Source organism: Coenobita brevimanus, chromosome 40 (genome assembly GCF_032717465.1).
Source record: "Coenobita brevimanus isolate Jiangsu-jjx chromosome 40, ASM3271746v2, whole genome shotgun sequence".
NCBI lineage: Eukaryota > Metazoa > Arthropoda > Malacostraca > Decapoda > Coenobitidae > Coenobita > Coenobita brevimanus.
In genome coordinates this window covers 44900733-44922053 of record NC_136993.1, presented here as the reverse complement: position 1 = coordinate 44922053, position 21321 = coordinate 44900733, and the positions used below count along the sequence as shown (strand labels likewise).

Here is a 21321-nt window from a genome sequence, read left to right as displayed (position 1 = left end):
ACTTTCTAAACCATACATTTAACCCTATCCACTCTTATGCCGATGACTTCACCCATCACTTTTCCATCTGCGTCTCGCAGCATTCATCTCAGTAACTCCAGCAGACGAGGGATGAGGCTATGGCACACCTGACTGAGTTGGGTGATATCTCTGATTTGGGTAAAAGTAATCTTGTCGTTTTTACCTTCAAAATCTCAGTTCTTACATGTTTCAACCTAGCAAAATCCTTTTTAGGGCTGTCCTCTAATTTTTTTACAATATCCAACTTACTCTTTCATCATCTCTGAACATACTTGAGGTTTCATTTTCTCTGCATTTATGTTGGAATTATCATATTACCTCTATTGTGAAATCTTCTTCCAAGAGATTAGGTGTGTTAAGCCGACTGTGCCTTCTTACCCTTGCACAGTTGTTGCCTTTTATAATGGGTCTTATTCGCCTCTGATTAGAGTACAACTCTGATGTATGGGGATGCTCCCCACCTCTTCTCAACAAGGTGGTCAGAAGCTTTTCATCTTATTTACTCCCCTCGTGTTGTTGGCTCCTTTCATCCCCTGTCTCTTTGCTGCACTGTTGCATTTTTATCTCTTCCTATCGCTACTTCAGTGGTCAGTGTTCCTATGAACTGTCATCTTGCATCCTTCCATCTCTATGGCAGGCACATAATACACACCTAGCAGCAAACTCATCCACTTTCTGTCCACCTCACTCGTGCAAGAGGTAAACGTTAGTCCCAGTCATTCGTGTATGAAATAGGTTAGCTCTGGCATTGTTTTCCTCTGTATTTCCCACTGCTTTTGACCTCCAGTCTTTGAAATGCATGGCAACACGAAACGAACACATCGTGAATTTGGCTCTCTATCTTGCTTTTATTTCCCTCTTCCATACGATAAAAAATATGAACATAGGAAAGATACGCTGTGTTTTCTTTATTTCTGCCAATCACACAAGATTTTATTAATCTTAGGAAGGTCCTCCCATTCTGGATGGGTGATTGACGGTAAAGTGCAAGTCATTCAGTATGTCGTCCAAAATTAACTGAATAGTCTGAAGGAAGCAGGAATATGACATCATACCAAGGACATTTACAAGTCCACCTTCACCCTGCCATGTCAGTGACGTGATTAAAGAGAGTACCAATGTAAGTGGCATCCGTTTAAAGTGAAATTTCTACTAAACACTGAGTTTTTTTCCAAAATCATTGTAGTTCTTTTTTCTAATAACTTTCACGAAGTAAGGCGTATGGGCTCCGTCAACCAGGGAACACTCTTGTGTTTATAGCCAGACGCCTTAATCGCAGATGGGATAGCAACAAACTAATCGTTTCCATGTCTTCATGTCCTCCACCATCAAGCTGCCTTCACTCCAACCCATAGCATCCTCATTCATACAACGTTTCAACCACTATCCATCCAGTTCATTCTCGGTTTCTCACTCCTATCATCTTCCACTTCACTCATATACGCAGTCCTAGTCGGACTTGTATTTCACTTCTCCTCACGTGGTCATATCGTCTGGGTAAACTTCTTACACATTCCAGCGCATCGTAATCAAACACTACAATATTCCTTAACTTCTTCATTTGTCCTCCTGTCTCTCCTGATACGTATTCCATACTTGTTCCATATAGTTTCTTCTCAGCTCCAGGGAGACCTCCTGTAGCATGAGAGCAACTAGTTTTATACTCAGCCTTTACTGATTGAAAATCTCTCCAGGTAGCAAGACTAAAATTAAGCATACCTCATTGGAGTGAAGTAGCTGAGGAAAATACTCAGTATAGTATAGTGCTGTAGACAGTGAGATCATTAAATAATAGACTTCTCTGAACTGCCAACAGCAGTTAATAAATCTGTATGCGATAGCCCAATGTGTTTCCGAAACATTATAGGTATTACCTTCTCGAGCATGGTAGCAGTTAGTACTTGATTCAGTCTTCTAGAGTAGTTATATAAGGATTCTGCTTTCTAAATAATGGCAAAGAATCTTTATTAAATTTTAGTTGCCGGATTACTTCTTTTAGATGTCTGGGATTTCGATCTATTAAAGCGTGATTCCTGCATCTCTAACCCGGTTGTGAATTACTGGCGAACTTAGCAAGATCAAATTTGGTAGAGTGTTTTAAGTATTTTGGGTGAAATGTTGCTGTGGATGGAAGAATAGATGTTGAAGTGAAGTTTAGAATGAATGAAGTAATAAAGGTGCTGGGAGGAATGAAAAAAGTGTTTAGATGTCGTTTGCTTAGGATGGATGTAAAAAAAGAAGGCTGTATGAGGGTGTAGTGGTACTGTCTGCATTATATGGGGCTGAAATATGGAATATGGGTGTAGCAGAGAAGAAAAGTTTGAGTATTATGGAGGTGAGATGTCTGAGGAGTATGTGTGGAGTGACGTGTATGGATCGACTGAGAAATGATGAAGTGCGAAGGAGAACTGGAGTTAGGTGGGAGATGACTGATCGAACTGAGCAGGGAGTGTTGCGATGGTTTGGGCATATGGAGAGAATGGATGAAAAGCGATTGGTGAAAAAGATAACTGGATTGGATGTCAGAGGTGTAAGGCTGAAAGGAAGACCATGAATAGGATGGATGGATAGTGTGAAGAGGGCTTTAGATGCGAGAGGGATGTTTGTTGGGCTAGGAAGAGTGGCTGTACGTGATAGGAGTGATTGGAGAGAAATTGTGAATGAATAACTGGCGACTAGGTCCTGGGGGTATATTCTCCTGCATTAGACATGACCAGCGGGGACGGGTCCATTATGATGTGGCAGGGGTAAACCAGCTCTGCTGTCGGGCCCTGGTGCGGATGTCGTTGATTGCACAATGAAGTTGACCCTCGTATGGTGTGGTGTGATGAGGATCTGTCCATTCTCCCCTTAGGGATAAGATAAGAATAATGTGTGTGTGTGTGTGTGTGTGTGTGTGTGTGTGTGTGTGTGTGTGTGTGTGTGTGTGTGTGTGTGTGTGTGTGTGTGTGTGTGTGTGTGTGTGTGTGTGTGTGTGTGTGTGTGTGTGTGTGTGTGTGTGTGTGAGTAAATTGGGAGTGTGTTGTCCTTTCTCGGCTACCTCCCTTTCCTTTCTTTCTTTGGGGGGGGGTAGCCTAGGAATATAGACAGAACAGATAATTTGGTATATCACTTTGCACTTTTTTTTCTAAGTAATTAGTTGTCCAAGTCCGTGCCTGCTACAGAAATTATGTATCGTCAAAACACTGAAACTTGTTCATAACTTTGCGTTCTCAGTGCTAATACGGTAATGTGAACATTTAGCATTTGGAGATTTCAGTTCAATGACCATTTGAATTAACATATTTTGTGACTTCATCATACCTCATACGCAAATGATTATTGTGTATATTTTACAATTTATACAAGAATTTTAGTAAGAACCAACTGGATATACCATTTGTGGAAAGTAGTGAGGAACTATTATTGAGTACTGGTAAAGCTGGATGGAACGGGAATCACAAAACGAAAGTATCTGCATGTTGCCCGAATTTAACGTTGTTGACACTGTTTCTGTTTCCTTGTATAGAGATGGCTCGGCAGGAGAAGTAATTACATCTAAAAGTTTTTCTTCTTTAAGTGGTTGTGCTTCAGAGTCTATAACAGGTGGTAAACGACGCCTTTCAATAGCCCAGGAGTTCTTGCAAAGCCTATGTTGGTAAGGTTTGGTTTTCATGGATCCGTCCTCCTGCCATCGCCTGATCCAGCGGTACACTGTGGAGAGACTGACGCCCGTCTGCTGGGAGATGGTCCTGGCTGAGGCGCCTTCCAGCCACAGCCATACCATTTTGGCTCGCCCCGCAAATACCACTGGGCTGTTTGACAATCTGTGGTCCATTGTGTTTCCCGCACCTCTGTTGAGCAAAATTATGTTGGAGGTGTTTCGGAAGAGTTAACTCGAAATTCAAAACATAGACAATATACGTAAGAGGACATTGACTTCTATCTGCCCTTTAAGTTACAAAATATTAATTTCTCAGCGTCTTCCAGCCAAAGCTTGTTTAGCAACCACAAGAGACCTGCCTGATGGTTTGCAGTGCAGGTGTGTTTCTCATAACTTAGCTGAGCAAAGTTGTGTTGTTTATTGGTGTGATGAAATAAGGTATATCAAACATGTGTTACGGTTGTATATATCAGTGTTATCATGGCGTTATTTTAGAGTAATTGCCCTTTTCATACCCACCCAAAAACGTACATTTTTTTTTTTTTTTTTTTTTGGGGGGGGTTCAGCTAAACGGCTTTATTCAGTTTGAAAGAAACGTCTTGCAGTGAATGGTTTACTGATGACTATGTATCACTACTCTAGTTCTACAGTATACTTTCAGTGTAAGTTGAATTATATTGTTGAGATAACAGGACAAATTAAGAAAGAGGAATCTAATGGGAAAATGCGTCCATTCTTTAAAGCAAAGCCTATCTATCTATCTATAACCCGACGCCCCAATCCTGGAAAGGGTGGCCACAGACGAAACGCCTCCAAGTCGCTCTGTCACCCACCATTTAACTGCCCTCCCCCAGCTCACTCCCCCATCCCTCATATACCTCAAAACTCCATCTCTCCACCTCATCCTCGGTCTCCCTATCCCTCTCTCTCCCTCCACTTCACATACATGCACCCTGTTAGTCAGTCTTTCATTCTCCATTCTCTCCTCATGTCCAAATCACCTCATTGTATTTCTCCTAATATCCTCAACCACATCCACATCCACCCCACAACGTTCCTTCACATCTTCATTCGTCCACATGTCCCTCCATGTCACCCCACATGCTCTTCTCAGGTAACTCATTTCCACTGCTCTCACTCTTGACTGTTCACCTAGCAAGGTCCACGCCTCGCTTCCATACGTTAGGGTAGGGATCACAATACTGTCATGCACTGACTTCTTAACTTCCATACTCCCCTCCCTATTTCTCATCACTTTTTGTCAGTGAACCAACATCCTTCATTCCCTGCTGTACCCATTCAAGCACTTCATCCCCAGAATTTCCATTCTTACTTATCACATTACCCAAGTACTTGAATGCACCCACATTCTCCATATCCTCACCATCCAACCTCACTGTGCATTCTGTGACTTCATTCATCTCAAGAGACGTAGCCCTAGTTCCCTCGTATATACTCTTCACAGCACTCAGCAATTTCCCATCCACTCCATATATGCTTAATACCTTCCAGATACCTTGCCTACCTACTCTGCCATATGCTTTCTCCAAGTCCATGAAGGCAGCATACACTTTCTTTCCCTTCTCTACATACTTCTCCACTAAACATCTTAGAACAAATATCAAATCTACACACCCCTTTCCCTTCTTAAATCCCCTTTGTTCTCCAACTAGCTTCTTTGTTATATGTCTAACCCTATCAATAAGTGTTCTACCATATATACACCAATCACACTAAGAAGGCAAATACCCTTATGGTTACCACATACTTCTCTCTCCCCTTTTCCTTTGTATAAAGGAACAATTATACCTGGTTTGCAGTCCTCTGGAACCCTTCCCAAGCTAATCTACACAACTTCCATATCCACTCCAGAACAATCTAATCCCCATACTTCAGCATTTCACCACACACTTCATCAATTCCTGGGGTCTTTCTGATCTTAATCTTTTTCATTGCTTCATTTACTTCCGCCCTACTGATCTCATGCTCCCTCTTGTCATCTTTTCTTCTCCCAGCCATTCCCCAACCACTTGTTCTCGCACTGCTCTCACTCTCAACATTCAACAAATTCTCAAAGTGCTCCTTCCATCTCCTCATTTTCTCTCTTATCTCCAACACCAATCTATTATTCCCATCTTTCACTCCCCTGCTATTTTCCCTTTCACATTGTCTAACTTTCTTTACCTCCTTCCAAAACAATTTCATACTCTCCCTTCATTTCACATTCCTATTCCTCCCAAACTCTTCATCCACTAGCTTCTTACTCACCTTCACCTACTGTGTGATTTCGAGTTTGAACCAGGTCGTGAGACACTGTATATAAGAACTGTTTGTGGTTGCTTTGTACTCGCAAAAAAAAAAAAAGGAATCTAACTTTATAAGGACTACGCAATTTGATCAAATGAACAAAGATTCCGAAGAAAGTTCTCACAGCTTCATTTTATAATATTTTGTTTCAGCTGTTGTTGCTTAGTACGACAGTGAAATGGCACACAATTATTCGTTAACAATCAGTCACTGCACTCACTTCAAGATGACAAGCTTTGATCAACTAACATCCATCGTGTTCAAGGTATGGAGAAATGTTTCGTGAGAGTCTACTTTAACCCGCCCTGTCCCGTCGAAGTATGGGTACGTTGCAACGATTTGCATTTGCCAGTCCTGGCAACGTACCAGTATGTCGTGCAACTGCAAGGTCCCTAATTTGCACAATTTTCAATTTTCGCGCATGATTTTTCGTATGTATGCACGGGACACCTTCCTCTATTCCTCTACAAGATGCCAAGCAGGGACAATGCCTTACACCGCATAACCTCCCCCCTCCCCCCCTCACGCCATTGTCTCGGCAATGGACCTGTTACCAGTGACCTGGCTAGTAAAGATATTCAGGGCCAGAGTGATTCCCCAATCGATGACAATGTGGAGGACAATGTTTACATAGCATTAGAAGAAGAAACAGCCAAAAATAATGATCAGGTAATGTGGCAAAAAAAGGTCAGGTTTGGTGATTAGTTAGTGAGTGAAACAATGCTTATAATGCCTTTATTACTGCTTGAAAACCAATATACTCTCATACTACATATACATTCGTACCAAGTAAATAAATAAATACCGTTTATGAGTGGATAAAATAGTTACCCTCCCATAGAACTCGTTTTCTTTGGTGTCAGCATGTTAGAAAACCCAGTCAGGTAAGGAGGAACTCCTACCTGGATTGGGTATTTTAAACCTCAGGTGAGCGAATTCTCTATGAATTTTCGATGTTTCTCACCAAAAGCGAAGGTTTTAGCCAAAAAAAATTTTTCCGAAAATACCTCGGGACTGGGGGATGTCGGAGGTGCGGAAAACCTCAGGACGTGACGGGTTAAGGAAAGTATGAACCATTGCCTCACCTGCACCAGTCAACCAATGCTGCTGGTCTTCAAATGGTGTATTACCACAACCATGCCTGATCCACTTTGCAGCCCATCCCATCAACGCTTCACTCATACCACTACCCATAACTGTCCAAGTCCATCACATCAACACTTCATCACCCACCTCACCTTTTAGGTGTAACATGATTAATGTAATAAATACTGCCTTAAGTACTAGGTGATAAACTATAACACTCATATTCACAGCATATCCCAACACTGTCGTAGCCAGCAAATCCTCTGCCAACACATTCAGTTCCATTCTAATGTCTCTGCCCATCCTATTCAGCCCCTAAAGACGTGAATCAATATTTTTATCTCAACTACTGCTCAGAGGGTGTAATTGGGCACATTATTTTATGTTCAGTTCCTGAAACGGCCTTCATCGACTTGATCACCATCTTAGGTCATCCTGATCCGTTCTGCCCCTCCATGGCCCCTATATCTGTTCTGATGAGGAAATTATCAAAATAATAACTGCCTTAATAACCAGCCAGCTTACAGCATCCAGACTCACAGAGGAAACTTTCCTTATCATAGCACACACCTAACATGATTGAAACCCATCCCATTCACACTTCTTAACACATCCCAACTTAACCCTGAAAAGAATTTGTTAACATATTTATTGATGTTCTGTATGGATGTAGCTCAATACTGGCATTAACATTAAAATCCTTTATCTGAGATTATTCATTTTCACTTTCACAAGTTATACAGACCTGATAGAATCTGAGAAATGTGAACGGTGACATGTTAATCAAACTGTCAAAGTGCCATTTCTTACGCAAGAAACTACGATTCCTAGGACATGTCGTTGATGCTCAAGGAATTCATACATCAGATGACAAGGTCAGAGCCAAAACAAACTTCCCTACTCCAACCAACACTGATGCAGTACGCAGTTTTCTCGGCCTTAGTGGTTACTATCGTTGTTTCATCAAAGGGTACACCCAAATAGCTGCACCGTTAACAAAACTGTTAAAGAAGGTTGCGCCCTTTATGTTGTCTGATGAACAAGTGATCGCATTTACCGCCCTGAAAAATGCCCTTGCACAAGTCCTGGTTTGTGCATTCCCTGATTATTGAAAACCATTTCATTTCTGACCTGATGCTTCCAGAGTGGGCTTAGGTGCCGTTCTCATGCAAAACAACTCTGAAAGAAAGAAATGTGTTATTACTAATGCCAGCTGTGTGTTTAACTCCACAGAAAAGAATTACAGTGTAACTCACTGGGAAGCTCAAACCGTGGTCTTGGCCATAAAACATTTCCGCTATATCATCTACGGTTACCCTGTTCACATCCAAGCAGACCATCTGTGTGACCTGTTTTGGGGATGTAATCTGACTGGTCGACTTGCATATTAGGCAGCAACTGTTAATGGCTATAATCCAACATTTGAGTACGTTCTAGGGAAGTCAAATGTTGGATTATAGTCATTAACAGTGACTGCCCAATGTGCAAGTTGACCGGTTAGATTACATCTCCGAAACAGATCACACAGGGGAAGATGGTCTACTTGGATGTGAATAGGGTAACCGTAGATAATGCTGCGGAAATATTTTAGGAACCAGACCATGGCTAGAGCTTCCCAATGAGTTACAATGTAATTCTTTTCTGTGGAGTTTAACACACGGCTGGCATAAGCAATGACACGTTTCTTTCCTTTTGAGTCATTTTGCATGAGAACTGCACCTAGGTCCACTCCAGAAGCATGGGTATGGAGAAGAAATGGTTTTGAATAATCAGGGAATGCCAAAACCGGGTCTCGTGCAAGGGCATTTTTCAGGGAGGTAAATGTGATCACTTGTTCATCAGACAGCATAAAGGGCACATCCTTCTTTAAAAATTTCCTTAACGACACACCTATTTGGGCGTACCCTTTGATGAAACGACGATAGTAGCCACTAAGGCCGAGAAAACTGCGTACTACATCAGTTTTGGTTCGAGTATAGAAGTTTGTTATGGCTCTGACCTTGTCAATTGATGTATGAGTTCCATGAGCATCGACAACATGTCCTAGTGATTGTAGTTTCTTATGTAAGAAATGGCACTTTGACAGTTTGATTTTAAGCCCAGTTTGTTTAAGCCTAGTGAACACCTTGGCCAATTTTTCTAAGTGCTCTTCTACAGAGTGACTAGCGATTATGACACCGTCTAGATAAGCAAAGACTGCGTGACCTATCATGCTGGCAAAAATTGTATGAATTAGCGGCATGAACACCGATGGTGCATTTCTCAAGCCAAATGGGGATCTATGGAATTGGTAAAGCCCGGATGGGGTGTTAAAAGCAGTGATTGGATGAGATGATTCCTCCATTTCTACTTGCCAGTAGCCACTCAAAAGACCTAGGGAGGAGAAAACACAATTGTTTTCACCTAAGGATTACAACTAATCAGTGAGCACAGGGATTGGAAATCTGTCCAGGACACTCAGTGCATTCACGCGTCTGTAATCTATCACTGGTTGTAACTCACCACTTCTTTTGAACGAGAAATAGTGGACTGCTCCACAGACTCTCAGAGTGTTCGATGATGTCAAAGCCAACATGTCCTGAATAAGACGATCAGCCTGTTGGAGTTGGCTGTGTTGTAAATGGTAGGCAGGGATATATACTGGTTGAGCTCCAGGCTGTAATGTAATGTTGTACTGAATTAGGCTAGTTTTGCCCATGTTCTCACCGTGTAGGGCTACTACTTCACGATAGTCTCGGAAGAGTTTAGGCAACTGACTTCTGTATAATAATCACTCTGTTTCACATGAGATTCAAGATTAGATGGAATGTCGATGCAACTGAGCAACTGAGCGCACATCTGCAACAGAGAGTGGGAAGTCCCGGCATACACGGACGTCTGCTGGGTATACAAAGAAATCACCAATCTGTGTTCCCATTTGCAGCTTAAGTGGGGCATTAGAAGTGCTGGCTAAGTACAAGTAGCATAAGGTATCCTCCAGTACCGTACACAATGCCGACTCATGAGCTGAGCCATTCACACAACACATTTCAGGCCGGGCTAGTACATCCACTTCTGCTTGTGCACCCACAACACGAACAGAGACTTTGTTAAATTTATGTGGTAACAAAATTGTGCACTGATTTGTTACTGTGTGCCTTGTCTCTGCGTGTTGTAAAACATCATTCAAACTACATGACGTTGTTAAATGAGACGTGTCTGAGTCGGCAAATGTGCCACTGTTACAGGGGTTGACATGATTCACTATTGAATACTCAGATGGCATAGCCACTAGTGAATGTTTAGAGGGTGTAGCACTAGATGTGAGCGAATTTGGCTGTTCTAGTAGCGGTGTATCTACCTCTTTACTCTCAGGTAATGGTGGGGTCATGAGAGAGGGAATAACTGAGTTTATCTGGGAGAGTGCTGGACGTGGATATTCCATACTAGATACTGGGAACCCGTTAATGTCTATGCTACGACAAGCAGGTAATAGGGCAATTGCTTGTTAAGCCATTGTTGGAAAGCCAATAAGAGTATCAGCTGAATATTTAAGATTGTTGGTGACGTGGAATTCACCAGCAAAAGGTGTTAAGGCTTTATCAAGTTGTACCTCTAAAGTGACTTTACCCTTGACCTGAAATTCTGAGCCATCCACACCAAATAGGTGACTCTCAGGTGGTTCAAGGAGCCCAACCTTTTTAGTTGTTTCCCTAATGCTCTTTAGAGAGGTATCAGAGATCAAATTTACCATACATCCAGTGTCCATGAAGAAAGAGCTTTGTACCCCTTCGCTCCATCCTAGAATTTCTAAACCTAAAGAAATTATAGGCCCTACCTGGCGAATGGGGAGTTGATCTTCTGTTACCTTATTTTCTAGGGCAGGCGTATCTTTTGCTATTACATTACATTCTTCCAATGTGAGCGCTGCTCTTCCCCCGACTGACGGCTCTTAATATAATGACATCCATCAGTGGAGTGAGTTGTACTGTTCTTGTGATATTTGCATGTAAGATGGGGGAATCGCAAAGATGTGCACTGCCGCCCCTGTGAACGAATTTACCTGCTACATTCTTCCACTTTGGGGCACAACTGGACTCTCGATGACTGACGTTACTGCAGTGCCAGCAAACAACCGAGGATTGTGTGCTCCATCACACGTTTGATTTGTCACGACCTCTGGCTGGTGATCGGTAGTGTGCGTGAGAATGATTAGTTGGCTTCCCTTTCGTAGTTGACAGCGAACGTGAGTAATCCTATGAAGTGGCGGATGTTTGCAGTACTTTTGCAGTACTGCCCACTGAGTGAGAGGCTGAGCCGTGAGTACTTGCCTGGCGAGTAACTTTTGATCCCGATCTTTCTGCTGTGGCCTTGGAGATGTTAACTATTTTGTCACTGGGATTAAAGCCATTCAGTAGGGCTATATCCCGTTGGTGATCCGTGAGCCAGTTCATAAATCTTAGGTAACCCCACAAATCTCCAAAATTGTCTAGTGTAACCATAAGCTGGCCATTTACTGCAGTTACCCATTGAGTACCATGCAACAATTGCCGCATGTCAGAACTCGTCACCTTCATCACAGCAGCTGCTTCAATTACCCTTGCATGTTGTAAAAGTATTTTCAGATCTTCTTCCATGTCTTTGAGGAGATTAGTCAAACCAATGAAAGATGTGGCATTGGAATGTTGACAATAAAGCTGAATTAATTGTTGAAAGCATGCATCAAAGGTCTGACAATCTTCAAAGTGTTCCGTACGAACTGCGGCTCTATCAGTGATCTGCCTTGGTGTAGTCGGCCCATTAGATAAAAAACTTTTAGGGGTTCAGTTGTGATTTGCTGATTATGAATGTTTGTTTCGACCTCTCTGAGGAAGTCATAGATGGAAACTGTACTGTCATCTCGTGTAAATTTGGGTGGTTAACATTGTCCAAATATATGGACTGGGGAGGTGGGGGGTCCTGATTCGCCATCGTAGGAAGAGGGTGAAGTTGCGAAAGTGAGGAAGTAGTCACTGTAGTAAGCTGAGATGGTGCGTGAGAAGGGACTGTTGTAGTGGCAGTGGTGTGTGTCGGGGTTTGTGGTGGTGTATGTGTAGTAGAAGGTAAGGACAGAGGCTTTGGTGAAGGTTGTGTGACTTCCAGAGAATCAATTGGGGAAGATGATAGAGTATCTGATGTTGATATATCTGGACTAGGAGCAGCACTTGTAGGGTTAGCATAGGTGGTAGTAGGTGTGGTAGGAGTAGTAAGAGTAGTAGTAGAAGTAGTTAGAGGAGTTACAGTTTTGTTGTTGTATGATTTTCCACTACGAAAATACGTTACATTATCGTCACATACACGATCATCAGTTTCACTGTCAGATTCAACTGGGGAGAGGTCCACCCTTTAATTTAAAAAAATATATATATATATTAACAGAAGAGGAAGCAAGTGAATAAATAAATAACTGAATGAATAAATGAAAATATTTACAGCATAAGATGAAATATTTATATACAATGAATATGAGCGGGAATGAATGCGTTGCTTACAGCAAAGTGTGAAGGTAACCGGGAGAAAATGGGACGAAGTAGGAGTGAACGAGAAATTCTTAGTGAACGAAAAATAAGGGACGAAGAATGCAATAAATGAACAGGAGTAAATGAATAATCACAGTCTATAGGAATAGCACACTATCTCTGTAGAAAGAATCGATTAATTTGATGGGAATATGCTTGAAGATGCACACACACAAAAGAATAATATTCACAGTATACTTGAGGTAAGTGTGTTTCACTCGAGGACAGGAGGTAGAGTGAAGGCAAGTCCTTAGAGTGAGGCAGCACTCCGGCAACTCTCTCCGGGCAACTCCCTCCTCCCACCGAAGGCGTTGATTGGGCAGAGAAGGGCTGTTACGTAATTGGGTAGCACTCAGGCTCTGGGCAAAGCGAGAAGCTGAGAGGAGTGTAGGGGTGTGATGTAGTTGCCTGTGAGTGGCCACGCTCTCTCCATGACGTCAGGGCTGGCTGGTATAAGGAAAAAGATGACGCAACAGCGTTAGGCGGCTGTTGGAAGCTACTTCCTGTAGTGGGGGGTTAGTTGAGGTTATGAGCGTAAATCACGAAGCCCATGCAATGTGGTGATATAATAATGGGTTACACAGGACTGGCAGTTGAGGCAGGTAGTGAGGTTAGTGGTGGAGGCTCACTGTGGATGTGGTGATGTGGTAGGTGGTGGTTGGTGCGGGTTAGATAGTCCCGTAAAAGAACCACACCAAAACTGCAAAGATGTTCCTGTAGCAGAACCACGGGAGAACCGCACCAAGACTGCAAAAAGGCTGCAGGCTGGAGCAGAGATAGGCTGTCGTCGTGGGAGGTGCAGCGGTGTGGGCAAGATGGGCAATAGCGCCGAAAGTGCCCACAGAAGACATGAAATGACGTTTATCCCACTCGCTGTCCACCAAGTGTTAATCACTGCCCCGTCAGTTGCAGGTGAATTCAAAGTCCAGGTGGGTTTCTGATAACGTATAAAGCACTCCTATACACACATAGGGTACCATAACATTGTGCTGATAGGGAGGATTTTCTCCTCACAGGCCTTTATAAGTCTCGTAGCAGTAGCCAAGATGTTTCCAAAAATGTTAGATTATAGGGTTGTGAGAGGGATGAATTCTAAAGTTGGTCTTGTTGTGGGTGGCCAGAGAAAAATAAAGATGAGTCTGGGGTTTGATTGCAGTTTCATTCTCAAGAGGGAGTTATCTTGACAAGCAGTACTAAGATCTATCTCTCTATCAATTCCCAGACGCCTTTATCTCATATGGGGTGGCCACAAACAAATCGCCTCCACGTCGCTCTGTCCCCCGCCATTTCACTGACTTGCTCCCAGCTCACATCCACCTTCCTCATATACCTCTCCACTCCATCCCTCCATCTTATCTTTGGCCTCCCCCTCCCTCTCTCTCCCCCCACACATACGCTTTCCTCGTCAGTCTCTCACTCTCCATCCTCTCCACATGGCCAAACCACCTCAGTATGTTTCTCCTAACGCTTCCTCTCATATCCACATGTACACCACAAGGCTCCTTCACATCCTCATTTGTCAGTCTGTCTCTCTATGTGATTCCACATGCTCCTTTCAAATAACTCACTTCCACTGCTCTCACCCTTACTTGTGTCCCTGCAAAAAGGTCCAAGCTTCACTTCCATACATTAGAGTTGGTATCACAATACTGTCATGAAGTAACTTTTGCACTTCCATGCTCACTTCCCTGTTTCTTATCATTGCTTTCAAGGAACCAGCATCCTTTCTTCCTTGGTGTAACCTTTGAAGCACTTCACCCTCCAAACTTCCATCCCTACTCACCACAACCCAAGTACTTAAATGTTCTCACATTCTCCATTTATTCCTCATTCAACCTCACTGTACATTCACTGACTTCACTTCTCTCGAAGACCATGACTTTACGCTTCCCTACATTTACATTTAGATTCCGGTTCTTACACTTCCAAACCCATCCACCAAGCATTGCAGCTCCCCTTCGTCTTTACTTAACAACACAGTATCATCTGCAAACAACAGTTCAGGGAGTTTCCAAACACTGCCCTCTCTCATTAGGGCCACTCCAACATCCACTGCCCTACCTTGTATGTTTTTTACAACCCCATCCATATATAGATTGAACAACCATGGAGACATGACACATCCCTGTTTCAACCCAACCTTCAAATAGAGAAATTCACTCAGTTCACTATCCACATGCACTGCAGCCTTAGCCCCCTAATAAATATTATTCACAGCATTCAACAACTTCCTATCTACTCCATATATTCTTAATAATTTTCAAAATCCCTGCCTATCCACCCTATCATATGCTTCCTCCAAATCCATGAAGGCCACATACAACTTCTTTCCCTTCTCTAGAAACTTTTCCACTAAAAATCTTAGAATGAATATCTGAACTACACAACCTACTTCCTTCCTAAAACCTCCCTGTTCTTCTCCAACTAATTCATCTGTTATTTCCCTAACTCTGTCAGTACGTATCCTACCATATACTTTTCCTATTACACTAAGAAGACAAATGCCCCTATGATTACCACACACTTCTTTTTCCCCGTTTCCCTTTGTACAAGGGAATAATTATACCTGACTTCCAATCCACCAGGACTCTACCTTCCTCTCAGGCCAACCTGCACATCTTCCACATCCATTCCACCACTATCTCTCCCCCATGCTTCCGTGCCTTCTACTCATGCCTCATCCACCGCGCATCTCCTGTTTGCTATCGTGTCCCAACCCATTCTGCCGTTTCTCCAATTTCACCTGCATATGACTGGTTGGGTCATGTTTGTGGGCACATGTATGAATCTGTGGTGATTTCCATCAGGTGAGTGGTATGGCTTTGCATGACCTCTCTTTGTGCTGTGTGCGACATTCCCTAGCTAGAATTCCCACTGCTATTTCTTCCAGCTCCTTTTAATTTAGGCACGACATTCCTGAAACCTCTGTATTACATATTAAGGGCATATATGTCACTGGCTATTAGGTAGTGTGTTATATTTTAGTGTCCTTGCATTAGTATGTCTTATTTATACGGATCCATTTCCACTGCATAAACTTCTAGTGATATGAGGACCTAAACTGCCTGGTCTGATCTTGAACTGATATGCTTGGGTGTGACCATGGATGAATTTAACTTGAACATAGTGAACATATCTAACCTGACCTTAATAAATTTTAGCAATTAGAAAGAAGCTTGCATGATCTTTGGGCCTAAATAGGCTTAACTGTACCTGAAATGGCATGGGTGAATGAGAAAATCAAGAATGGACCTAAAAGGCACATAGCACCCGTCAGGTAGCAAACTCTGACCCCCTTTCCTAACTCTGTACTGTAAGAGTTAACCGATACTCCCAGTCCTTCATGCAGGCAACAGGTCAGCTTTCGAACTGTCTTCCTTTATCTGTATTTCCTTCTGCCTATGATCTCCATTCTTTTAAATACAATGTGTCCAGGCATCTCAGAATGAACGGATCTTGAATTATACTCATTTTTTTTTTTTTTTCAGAGAGAGCAATCATCAGGCTTTATTGTCTTTGGTTCCTTTCTCCTTGCATTCATAAATGGGTTTAATTGAACCTGAGTCATTAATCTGACCTGAAAATACCAGATAAGCAATTTTAAATGGATGTGATGAGCGTAATTAGACTTGCAACGGCATTAATAAAACTGGATGGGCCTAACTGCCCTTCAGTGAGCATTGCTAATCCTGAAAGCTTTTGAACTGGTCTGTTTGAGCAACTATGGTTGAGAAGATAGTGAGTAAACAACAAGCGTCGTTACAGTTAGACACAACTGGTCGTTAATTTAGGGGGCCTCTGAAGCTAACTGAAATAATTTTCCAGTTGAATGAACGATATTTATCAAATTGTTCTGGTAAAGTATTAGTGGTGATTGCCTCTGTTACCTTCATGAAAGAGGTCGTTCATAGTCCAGACAAACTGTTCCGCTGTGGCAAGGGTTAAATACAAGAAGGATTGACACAATAAACGATTAGTGGAGACTGTTCCATATCTCTTCATAATAAACTCTCAATAACATCGCATGTCGGGACCAAGAATATTACGCAAAGATGTCCTGTTGTTTAAATAGTTAACGGAAGTAGTTTTTAACGTTTCCACAACTTGAGATCAACACTAAGTTGAGCTAAATAATTTGACAGCAGAGTAAAAAAAAAATCATTGTTCCAAAAAAGTTCATTGTAGTGACGTTTTCAGTACAAATGTAAAATTGCCTTTGCAGAATATAAGCAGTTTTTTATTTCACCAAAGAGAATCCGTAACACCGCTCCATTAGCGATTTGTGTAACATACCTTGACATTAATTTTTTTTTTGTTTTTACCTGTCACGTCCCGACCACTTTCACACCTCCGACACCCCCCAGTCCCGACCACTTTTGGAAAAAAAAAAATTTGGCTAAACCCTCCACTTTTGGTGAGAAACATCAAAAATTCATAGAGAAATCGCTCACCTGAGGTTTGAAATATTCGATTCAGGTAGGAGTACCTCCTTACCTTACAGGGTTTTCTATCAGGCTGGCTGCAAAGAAATGAGTTCTATGGGAGGATAACTATTCCCCACCACTGCTAAACTGTATTTATTTATTTATTTATTTTCTACAAATTTATATGTAGTATGAGAGTATATTGGTTTTCAAACAGTAATATAGGCATTATAAGTATTGTTTCACTCACTAACTCATCACCATTCCTGACCTTTTGCCACATGACCTGATCATCATTTCTGACTGTTTCTTCCTCTAATGCTATGTAAACTTTGTTCTCCACATTGTCATCAATTGGGGAATCACTCTGGCTCTGAATGTCTTTATTGGCCAGGTCACTGGTAACAGGTGAATTCCCGAGACAATGGCGTGCGGGGGGGGGGAAGGTCATGCGGTGTAAGGCATTGTCCCTGCTTGGCATCTTGCAGAGGAATAGAGGAAGGTGTCCCGTGTATAAGTACGAAAAATCACGAGTGAAGATTTAAAATTGTGCAAATTAGGGACCTTGCAATTGCAAAACGTACCAGTACGTCGACGGGACTGGCAAATGTAAAATGTTGCAATATACCCATACATCGATGAGACGTCTCGAGTTAATATCAACATTTGGCGTCGGAGTGAATACAATATATAATAAACCCATACAACGTAAGAATGTCATGATATTTCCATTTTTATCTGCTATTGATTTTTTCCCCTTCAAAATAGGAGAGATATTACAAACTGGAGACGCAAGATAGAGGATTCATTAGCCCCTTCACTACCAAAGGGATATTTTAACCTCTAATATCGTCCCTTGGTAGCAAGACTAAATTACAAAAATATTCACCTTACCTAATTGGTAATATGTAATATGAGAAATAAATCGATGAGAAAATTATTAAACATTTGAAGCCAGCAATAATATGATGGCGTATGAATAATCACTATAAAGAGTAATTATAAAGTGGATCAGAACCTCAGTCAAGACGTCATTAAAACCTGTGAAATTCTCAGAAGCCCAGTTTTGTGAGGATCGTTTGATTTGTTGGAAGGCAAGCATGGCTATGTGTGGCGGACTTTAACGACGCTCTGTTAGTATTGATACTTTTGTGTTTTCTTGTTGGTGTTTCTGAGGGGGAGTTAAGATGATAAAATTCATTTCATTTGAAAATTTATCTGAAATAGATTTAACCCTGCCGTCCTCCTGCGCAGATCTCTGTAATACAAGGGGGTAATTAGGTTTTAGTAGTGTGACCAGATTAACAGAGCACCTGAATAATAATGGACACTGTTGAGGGCTCTGTATGACACTACGTGTTAGAAAAGTATCTCACGTACTTAATATGCTACTCTTAAGACGATCTTTAATGACTCGATCACAAGTAGCGACACTTCCTAAGAAATATCTGGCAATAACTACAAAGCACAAAAAATAGTTCTTGAGATTAAAAGGACCTTACTTTGGTTTTAACAAATGCTAAAAAGAAAGATGCTACGAAATCTCTATGCCTAAGGGAGTTCGACGAAAAGTTGATTTAGAAAGAAAAATTTGCTGTCGTTACTTTCAAACATAATTCATTCCTTAGTTATATCTTACTTATACATGTCTCTATTAAACAACCTTGGTATATACTTCCGCCTATCTGTCTCTCTATCCATTGCTAGATGTCATAATCCCAGAATGGTTGGCTACTGACAAAATCTTCCATATCTCTCTCCATCTCGTCCCTTCACCTAATCTCCAGCCTCCCTCCCCCGTCTCTCTTTCCACCTCACTCAGATACACTCTCCTAGCCAACTTTGCAGTCGCACAGCATAGTCAGAATGTACCAGGGTGATCCAGACAACATAAACTTGGACAACAAAAAGCACATGATTCAACTCATTTTCCTGCCTGTCTCTTCACGATACTCACACTGTTCTCAGATAACTGCTTTCTACTCCTCTCACTCCTGACTTATGCCCTTCCAGCAAACTTCAGTCTTAACATCAGTGTGTTAATGTGGTAATTGCAGTTCTATCGTTCAAGATTTTTATCTTTTTAATTCATGCATCCAAACCCTATTCCTTGTCACCGTTTTCGCTGTACTTGCAGTCACTCCCTCACTTTTGAACCTTCTGTCGCGCTTAATTCTTCGAACTGCCATCTTTTGCTCATCACACTGTCTAGATCAAGGGTTGTGAACCTTTGTTCTATTAAGGGTCATTAGGTTATTTCTAACATCATTTGCAGGCCATACAAAATTATCAACTTAAAATCAACTATTGCCCAGTACATAGTATCTCTCTCTCTCTCTCTCTCTCTCTCTCTCTATATATATATATATATATATTTATATTATATGTATATATATATATATATATATATATATATATATATATATATTATATGTATATATATATATATTTGCGGGCCATACAAAATTATCAATTTAAAATCAACTATTGCGCAGTACATAGTATATATATATATATATATATATATATATATATATATATATATATATATATGTATATATATATATATATATATATATATATATATATATATATATATATATATATATATATATATATAGATATAGATATATAGATATAGATATATATATATCAAGGTGGCCGGAACCACTGTCTGACTCTCTTCTTCTTCATTTTTGCAACATTCGTGGCCTTTCCTCTAACTTTCACTCTGTTGAGCACCACCTCTCCTTCTCTAAACCTCACCTTCTTTTCCTAACTGAGACTCAGCTGTCTGAGGCAACTGACACCAAACCCTTTTTTGTATCCTCCTACTTTCTCTATACTCATTTCAAACCCAAAGGTGGCTTTTGCGTATATATACACAACAACTTAACTTGCTCTCGTGTTCCTGAACTCGATTCTTCTGAATTCTCTACACTCTGGCTTCGGCTTTCCTGTCATTCTTTGACTAAATATATCTGTGCTGTTTACTTATCTCCTAATTCTACTGACTATCAAAAATTCTTTGACTATCTTACTTCTACGATGGAACACATTCTATCCATTTCTCCTTTCTCTGAATTCTCCATTCTTGGAGATTTCAATGTTCACCACCATCTTTGGCTCTCCTCTCCTTTCACTGATCCACCTGGTGAACAAGCCTACTCCTTTTCTATCCTTAATGACCTAGAGCAGCTTGTACAGCACCCTACCCGTATCCCTGACCACCTTGGAGAGAGCTCCAACATACTTGATCTCTTCCTTACAACTAATCCTTCTGCTTACACTGTTAATCTTTTCTCTCCGTTGGGCTCCTCCGATCACAACCTTATCACCTTAAACTGTCCTATCGCTCCAGTGCGGCCTGCGGACCCTCCCAAAAAACGTCATCTCTGGCACTTTGGAGCTGCGGATTGGGAGGCCCTCAGGCAGTACTTCTATGATTTTCCCTGGAATGATTATTGCTTCCATGGCCGGGAGCCATCTGGGTATGCCTTGCGCATTACGGAGGTTATTCTCTTGGGCATGGAAGCATACATTCCTTTCTCATATCCTTTGACTAATGCACGAAAGCCTTGGTTTAATCTCGCTTGTTCTAATGCTGTCCACAACAAGGAGAGGGCCTACAAAAGGTACCTGAGCCAACCCACCCCTGAATCACATCTTTTAAACATTTCTGCCCGGAATCGTGCTAAGTCTGTTCTTTGCTCTGCTAAAAATAATTTCATCCGTACACAATGCTCTCAGCTCTCTAACTCGAACTCTTCTTGCTCCTTCTGGCACCTTGCCAAAAACCTTTCTAACAACTTTACCTCATCATCCTTCCCTCCTCTTTTCTACTCTGATGGCTCTGTAGCTATTTCTTCTACTGATAAAGCAGATCTCTTCGCTCAGACTTTCTCCTCCAATTCCACCTTAGACAATTCCGGTGCTGTTCCTCCATTACTTCCCCCCTTTGACTTCCTCATGGCTAACATTAAAATTTCTTCAGCTGATGTATTTTCTGCCATTGTACTAATAAGGCATATGGGCCTGATGGAGTCCCTCCTCTTGTTCTCAAGAACTGTGCTTCTGTGCTTACACCCTGCCTAAGCAATCTCTTTCGCCTTTGTCTGTCAACTTGTACCTTTCCTTCTTGCTGGAGGTTGGCTCTCATTCAGCCGGTCCCAAAGAAGGGTGACCATTCCCAACCCTCTAACTATCGTCCAATTCCTTTAACATCCTGTATCCTTTAGCATCCTGTATTGAGTCTATTCTTATTAGAAAAATTTTAAAGCATCTCTCCTATCACAACCTTCTT

The 21321-nt window shown here is 41.6% G+C and overlaps 1 pseudogene; it reads left to right on the top strand.

The window, feature by feature from the left end:
- Positions 1-7833: 7833 nt before the first annotated feature.
- Positions 7834-8169, top strand: LOC145397067 (uncharacterized; annotated as a pseudogene).
- Positions 8170-21321: the final 13152 nt, after the last annotated feature.